At 38.5% G+C, this 7,566-nt stretch overlaps 1 long non-coding RNA gene across 2 annotated transcripts; it reads right to left on the bottom strand.

Moving 5' to 3' along the window:
- Positions 1-670: 670 nt before the first annotated feature.
- Positions 671-3,708, bottom strand: LOC129347862 (uncharacterized). Of its 2 annotated transcripts, XR_008600157.1 has the most exons (4): positions 3,337-3,708; positions 2,711-2,812; positions 946-1,069; positions 671-841 (listed from the first exon to the last, which is right to left on the bottom strand). It is a non-coding gene; the product is annotated as an uncharacterized LOC129347862 (long non-coding RNA). The 2 variants fall into 2 exon arrangements; XR_008600156.1 differs by having other exon boundaries at positions 671-1,069.
- Between the last annotated feature and the right edge of the window lie 3,858 nt (positions 3,709-7,566).

Raw genomic sequence — 7,566 nt, 5'->3', positions numbered from 1 at the left:
ATTCCCAGAAGAACCCTTGAACATTGGGCTTAATGGTATATTCCACCCAAAATACTTGTACATATACCAAGAAGTCAGTGTAAAGGAAATGTAGACCTAAAAGGATTATTTAAAGGAATATTTAAACGATTATTTTCATTATTTAATAATCTGTTATCAGTCAGAACCCTGGCAAACTTATTTTCATCAGTTTTTTTATTGGAAGTCACAAATATAGGAGCTCTTGGTTTTTCCTGGCGTTACTGAGTCCAAAGCTGCTGTTTCAACACAGAACTTTCACATGCATCCACAAACCTCTCAGCACTCAAACACCCACAGACAGGAGGCCGGCTGGACCGAGGCTCAGCGGCGTCCTCAGACCCACGAGTCGGGGAGTCGCTGAACTTGTTGGTCCGGTTTGAAGGCCTCCGTGTGGTCCAGTAGAAGTCCACGTAGTTGGTGTTGGCTTTGAACCGCAGCAACTGGCCACCATCAGGTGGACCAGCTCGTCCTTGTAGGACTCCTCCTGTAACCTTGAGGGGATCACAGGAACATTCAGTAGCTGCTGGAGTTCTTCCTGTCAGGCTCGTGGTAGAACGGCTCTGAAGAATCTTGTACTCGTCTTATCTGGAACAATCTAACAGCCTAAACTGTTAACAGCAGTGTAAAGAAGCAAACACACAGGCATAGATTAGGACTCAAACTAGATTTATTTTAGAAAACAAATCAACTTAGAGGCATTTGTTCACACGTGGCTGAATAGGAGGCCGTCCAATCAGATTGGAGGTCTTCACTCTGTAGGTTGTTTGGTGAGACTCTTGGACCTCCATCAGCTGACGTGGATGTTTGATGGTCTTCCTCTCTAGTGTCAGATGATTCATCCATGAATTCAGCAGCTACAGACTGAAATGAAGCTCATGCTGCCGTTACTGAATTCCTGTTCCAGATCAAATGTTCAGAGCTCACCTTGAATGCAGCCGTCTGCTGTCTGATAGTTTTTCCCATTGTAATCTTCAATAAAGTCTTTTTCCTCATGTCAGGATGTGGTGAGACTCTTTCTCAGTCGCTGCAGACGTCCCTCATTGTGCATCTCCAGAGAAGAAACAGAAAAACTGGTCACTGCTTCAGCATCAAACGCTCTCCAGCATTAAGAATAAATTTTTAGATACCTCAGACTGATGTACTTTGCTGGTTTGCAGATAATTTAATTTACAACGACAATAAAGATCTTCTATTCTAACATATTTTGCTGAAACAAGAACTGAAACCTTCTCCACCATCTCTCAGTCTGCAAAATTCCAATTGTGACAAAGAATCATCTGATGTAGTTATTATTGTAATCTTTACTGAACCAGCCCTGGAATTAATAAAAATCTGTATATGGATTTGATTTTCTCTGATGGGAAAACTATGGAAGCCGTAGTAATTATTAACTATCCTTTGAAGGGAAAGATTGGGTCTTCATTCAGGTGGATAAAAAAAAATGCTCTCCCTTAAAAAAAAAACTGCATACAGTAAAGTAAATCTCTTCTGCACTGCACACATACTACACTTTTGTATAACTCTGGATGTCAGAGTAAAGGCAGACAGATCCACTGATCAGCCACAACATTCTGACCACTGACAGCTGAAGAGAACAACATCCATCATCTTGTTCTAATGCAACGTTCTGCTGGGAAACCTTGACATTCATGTGGATGTTTGACATGTACCACCACCTAAACACTGCAGGACAAACAACCCCCTAGTCTCCATGGCAACAGCAGTCCTTGATGCCAGCTGCCACCCTCAGCAGGACAAATTAAAACTGCTCAGGAGTGGCCCGAGGAACACGACAGAGCTAAGCTGTTCACCTGGGTTCCACACTCCCCACATCCAGATCTGATTGAGCATCTGTGGGATGGTCCAGGATCAGCCTGGTCTAGGTAGGACCCACCCTGCAACCCACAGGATCCACAGAATCCACAGGACATCCCCAGAGGTTCTGATGAACCACTGGGTCAGAGGAGTTTTAGCAGCATAAAGGGACCAACACAGTATTAGTCAGGTGGTCAGAATATTATACTGTTATATTGTCATGCTGATTATATGACCAGTAAATGTTACCATCAATTATAACGTCCACATTGATCAGGAAAAAAAAACAACTATCAGTTCATTCAGAAACTGTGGGGTTAAACCTAAAAACACAGACCTCAACAGCAGTTTGTTTCAAAGCAGAACACCAACCGGTTTTCACTAAAGAAGCTTTCAGAGCAACAACTAAATGACAGTTTTGTTCTCATTAAGTTCACAGAGTCAGAGTCAGCCAAAATAATGTACACACATCAGGAAAAGAAAAACTTTTACAGATATTTCATTTGCATAAATACTTCTACACATTTAGATTCCTCTTTCTAAGTTTGATCAAAGTACGATAACTCTGTGTCCTGTTGTACGATGTTTTCCCAACAGATGGCGCTACCCTCATGAATGGAGCATCAACAAGTGACGTCTACAACACAACAGAAATGTCTGGAAGCCAGTGGCCACCACTTTGAGCACCTCTTGTAATTGTAGAGGCCAAAGATAACTTTTATTACTCTCATGATGTCTGAATAAATTTGGTATTGAAATATTTATGCAAGTTTTTCTTTTCCTGATGTGTGTAAACATTATTTTGGCTGACTCTGTATGATGGGTTTCTGACAGGTCACCAGGCAACATCTTTTTATAATAATGACAAACATACCTGCATTCTACAGGAGTGATTTTCCTCATGTGCAGGTAAAAGATGTGTGAGGAGCTTAGAGATGACAGGAGCAGGAGTCATCCTCACTAATTCAGCTTCCACCTAGAAACAGAAAGACCACAAACAAACACACTGATAAACTCTCAAACGTTCAACCTCACAGCCTCAAAATATCTGTTTAGGAGGTGTTGTGTTTCTAAATTCTGCTGAAAGCATTGACAGAGAAGGAGTTTAATGAAATTATGGAGATTCAGAGAGATAATGTTGCGGAATGTTAAGTTTAGCGTGGTTTAATTCAAACCAGCTGAATGTTAAACTTCAGTGCAGCTGAACGAGTTTGTTAACCTTAAAGTAAAATAACTTTTTTAAAAGCTAAAATACACAGCAGAGAAATACAGGTTGAGAAGTTCACTCTAATAATGAGGACAGCTGCGACAGTAACTAACACAGGTGTTCAGCGGTAAGTTAGCCACCTGTGTTAATTAGCCCGCTAGCTAACTTAGCCGCTTAGCTAGCTAGCGCGTCTGGATCAACTGCTCAAACACGACAAAACACAACTCTTCACAAGTCGCTGACTTAACGTACAACAAAACAACGCTGCTGGTTAGAAGTATTTATCTTCTTACCGTGTTTTACTCCAAAAACAAGGTCAACAGCAGCCAGAGATGCTACCACACGTTCCGACCATAGACATATATAGCAGACTAGATCCGCTAGCGCGCTGTCTTCTATACGTCTATGGTCTGACCAATCACTGCTCTCTGGCTCCGCCCTCTGAGAATCTTGTTGTCGTTTGGCTCCACACTTGAGTTAGGTAAAGTTGGCAAGATATTCACAGATTCGGAATTCCGGCATCAATAACTCATGAGATATACGTTGTAAAATCATAAACAATGCCTCTTTCCCATCGTTGTAAGCTAGACAATGTGCTACAAGGCCAGTTTTATCAAAACTCGCTGTCTTTCAAGCTGCAGAAATAACATTGATGTCTATGAGCAGCTGGCTGTGCAACGAGTGAACAGGGACCGTCTGCAAATAGCAAAACCGCTGCAACAGCGAAGAGAGACACGACACAAATATTCAATTACTTAACTTTTATACACTGTAGTGTCACCAAATTTACTGCAGCCATCATTTGTCTCCTGCTGGTCATACTACAACTCTTGGTTTGACACTAAATACAAAATCTGAATTTTAAGGAATTTTTATTATTTTATTATTATTATTTTATTAGTCATAAAATTCAATAACTTCACTCTTATACATTGTAGTGTCACCAGATTTACTGCAGCCTTCAATTGTCTCCTACTGGTCATACTACAACACTTGGTTTGATATTAAGTACAAAACCTGAATTTTAAGGAATTTTTATTGGTAATAAAATTCAATAACTTCACTCTTATACATTGTATTGTCACCAAAATCACTGGAGCCATCAATTGACTCCTACTGGTCATACTACAACTCTTGGTTTGATATGAAAACATTTTTTCATAATTTCAATGAATTTTATTATTTTATTATTATTTTTATTAGTAATACAATTCAATAACTTCACTCTTATGTACTGTAGTGTCATCAGATTCACTGGAGCCATCAGTTGGCTCCTGATTGTCATACTACAACCCTTGGTTTGATATTAAATTTAAAAAATCTGAATTTTAAGGAATTTTTGTAGTAAATAAAATTCAATCACTTTACTCTTAAACACTGCAGAAAAAATTAACTCCATCCAACCATCAAAAGGTTGTACTGATCACACCTTCAGGTTTTTTCTTCCAAGTATTGTCTGTACAGTCCTTAACTTGGAAAATATTATTAGCTGTTTAACCTTATGGTTTAAATGAATCAGTTAACGCTGCAGCCTTGTAAGAAGGCATCTTATTGTCTTTCTTCCCAATCGTCAGTATTTGAGGAGACAGTCTAAACAGTTTAGTGTGGTATATTGGTGTTATCTGATCCTCTCTTTGGTGAGGATTCCAAGTTTCATTACTATTCAGTATCATGTATTTGGACAAACAGGTGCACTGTGGATCTAAAAATATAGCACCACATGCATCAAGAGAAGAGCCATCAAAGCTAATTTACTCATAATCCTTAAACTTCATACACAAGCATGCACACTAAATAGTGTGCACAACTTCACATGGCAATAAACAACCCAAATAAAATAAAATTCACTGACTTTTGGTTATTAATGTTCCACAATCTACCAAAAAAATGGATGAGCACTTTATCTGTTACAACAAAAAATATTTGAGATATATAACAACAATTTCATTACTAATAAAAAAAATCCTTAAAATCATGAAAAATAGTTAAATATCAAACCAAGAGTTGTAGTAAGATCAACAGGAGCCAACTGATAGTTAGACAGAGTGTAATCTTTCTGCAGTACATAAGAGGGAAGTTACTGAATTTTATTACTAATAAAATAATAAGAAAATAAGAAAAAAATCCTTAAAATTCATATTTTTAATTTATTACCAAACCAAGAGTTGTAGTATGACCAGCAGGAGACAACTGATGGCTGCAGTAAATTTGGTGACACCACAGTACATAAGAGTGAAGTTATTGAGTTTTATTATTAATAAAACAATACTAAAACAATGAAAATTCCTTAAAATTCAGATTTTGTATTTAGTATCAAACCAAAAGTTGTATTGTCACCAGCAGGAGACAAATGATGGCTGCAGTAAATTTGGTGACACTACAGTGTATAAAAGTTAAGTAATTGAATATTTGTGTAGTGTCTCTCTTCGCTGTTGCAGCGGTTTTGCTATTTGCAGACGGTCCCTGTTCACTCGTTGCACAGCCAGCTGCTCATAGACATCAATGTTATTTCTGTAGCTTCAAAGACAGCGAGTTTTGATAAAACTGGGCTTGTAGCACATTGTCTAGCTTACAACGATGGGAAAGAGGCATTGTTTATGATTTTACAACGTATATCTCATGAGTTATTGATGCCAGAAGTCCGAATCTGTGAATATCTTGCCAATTTTACCGAACTTGCATATTTTAATACCTAATAGCGATAAACTGCAGCCATTACAGGGTCGTTCACAGGACTAATATACGATAGCTAGCGAACTAGCATTAGCTTACCCTCATATCATAGTTCATATCCTCTTGTCTTCAGCTTGATGCTGCTGTATCGCCTCCCAAACTCTCCTGTGTGTCTCCTGAGTGTTTCGACTCGTCGCTCTCAGCTTTCTCCGACTCTTCTATTACTTTGAATCTGACAGAAAGCCACAGACCGAGCAGCAGGTGAACCATCGCCTCCATGTCCATTGTTGTGTTGCATTTGTGTCGCACACAAATGACGGTAAAGGACCTCCGGTCCGCCGTGCTATGACGACTCCACCCACGATGAGGTGGTACTCAATGTGATGGAAAAACAACTAAACCGAGACGAGCCGAGTCCAGTACAGTAGTGGCGAGCCGTACCGCGCCGAGTAGGTGCTAAAGGAAATTTTGTCTTGCACCGTGTTGTATCAACATTTGGGGTAGAGGACCGAGTCTTTAGCAGTTGCCAATAAAGTTTTGTTTAATTCAAACCAACGTAGAGGTGAATAGCGCCACCCAGTGTATCGGAATGTGTTCACAAGCTCTGCATCAATCCATTACCTGGAAGCGATTTGCCTTGACTTGATGTGCAGGGTAACCAATCAGATGTTAGGATCCGCCCACCGACTTTGACGGGCGAGGTTGACAGATAAAATAAATTCATGATCCCCTGCAACACAAGGACCATGAAATAATTAATTAGTGAAATAATAATATATGTTTTTTTAACCTAAAATGAATTGCTATTTTAATGAATTAATGACATATTTAATAATACATTTATGTATTCAAATTCCAATTTTAATGAATTAATGACATATTTAATTAGTTATTTAATGATGAATTTGTTTATTTAATTTTGGCACTTTTAGTCCTCCATGTATTTCAAGTTTTATAAAAAGTTTGTAGGATGTGTCATGTTGCTTTTCTCTCCACTTAGGAAAAGTAAATTTGCTTGTTATGCAAACGGCTGCAAAAATTAGATTTAAATGTGTACTGAACTAAATAGCTGTTATAAGTGGAAGCCTCTGTTTTGCTTAATAATTTTAGTTTCCTGTTTTTGGTTTTTTTTTTGTTAGTTTGTTTGTATTTTTGATGAATGTGACAGAGTTCCATACTGAGTTTAAGGGATGTTTGCCTACCACACCTAATATACTCTTTCTTTGTCATTTCATTGTAGGCGCTTCCTTGGTATCAACCCTGAGAGGGGAACAAAGGCCAGCCAGGAGAAGGTGATGTCCAAGAGGTCGGGGAAGCTGCTCCACAAGAAGGCATCTACTGTAAATCCCCATGTAGTCACCCTTATAAAAAGACTGATGGACTCTGAGTGGGACTTCATGTAAACCCACAGCACCTCTCCACACAGAACCTCACTTTGACAAAGGAAAAGCCCAGTCTGCAACCAGATGTTCATGCTGTCATTCTAAGGTAACAAGTCTCAGTATTGTGTTTGGTTCAGTATAAAATACTTCAGTCCACGTGTCTCAGTTTTGAAGTTCCAGGTTTGTTCCATGATGTGGTGTTTATTGAACATGATCATGAGTTATGAAAGACTGATTCTGAAGGCAGAGTACCTGAAATATGATGTGCAATTTTTAAACAGATTGTTGACAACATGTTAAACATCATTCATTTTTTTTTGTAGATTTTATTTTGCAAGACTTGAATCACTTGAAATTTGTTAGCTGCTGAATGTGTTCAATGCAGTATTAAATAATTTAAATGATATATAGATATCTTTCGTTACAGTTCAGGAAAAATGGAAATCCAAACTCAGTGTACCTGAACTA

The sequence above is a fragment of the Amphiprion ocellaris genome, chromosome 21 (assembly GCF_022539595.1).
Source record: "Amphiprion ocellaris isolate individual 3 ecotype Okinawa chromosome 21, ASM2253959v1, whole genome shotgun sequence".
Taxonomy (NCBI): Eukaryota; Metazoa; Chordata; class Actinopteri; family Pomacentridae; genus Amphiprion; species Amphiprion ocellaris.
Note: the sequence above shows the minus strand (reverse complement) of the source record. Positions and strands in the feature narration are given on the sequence as shown.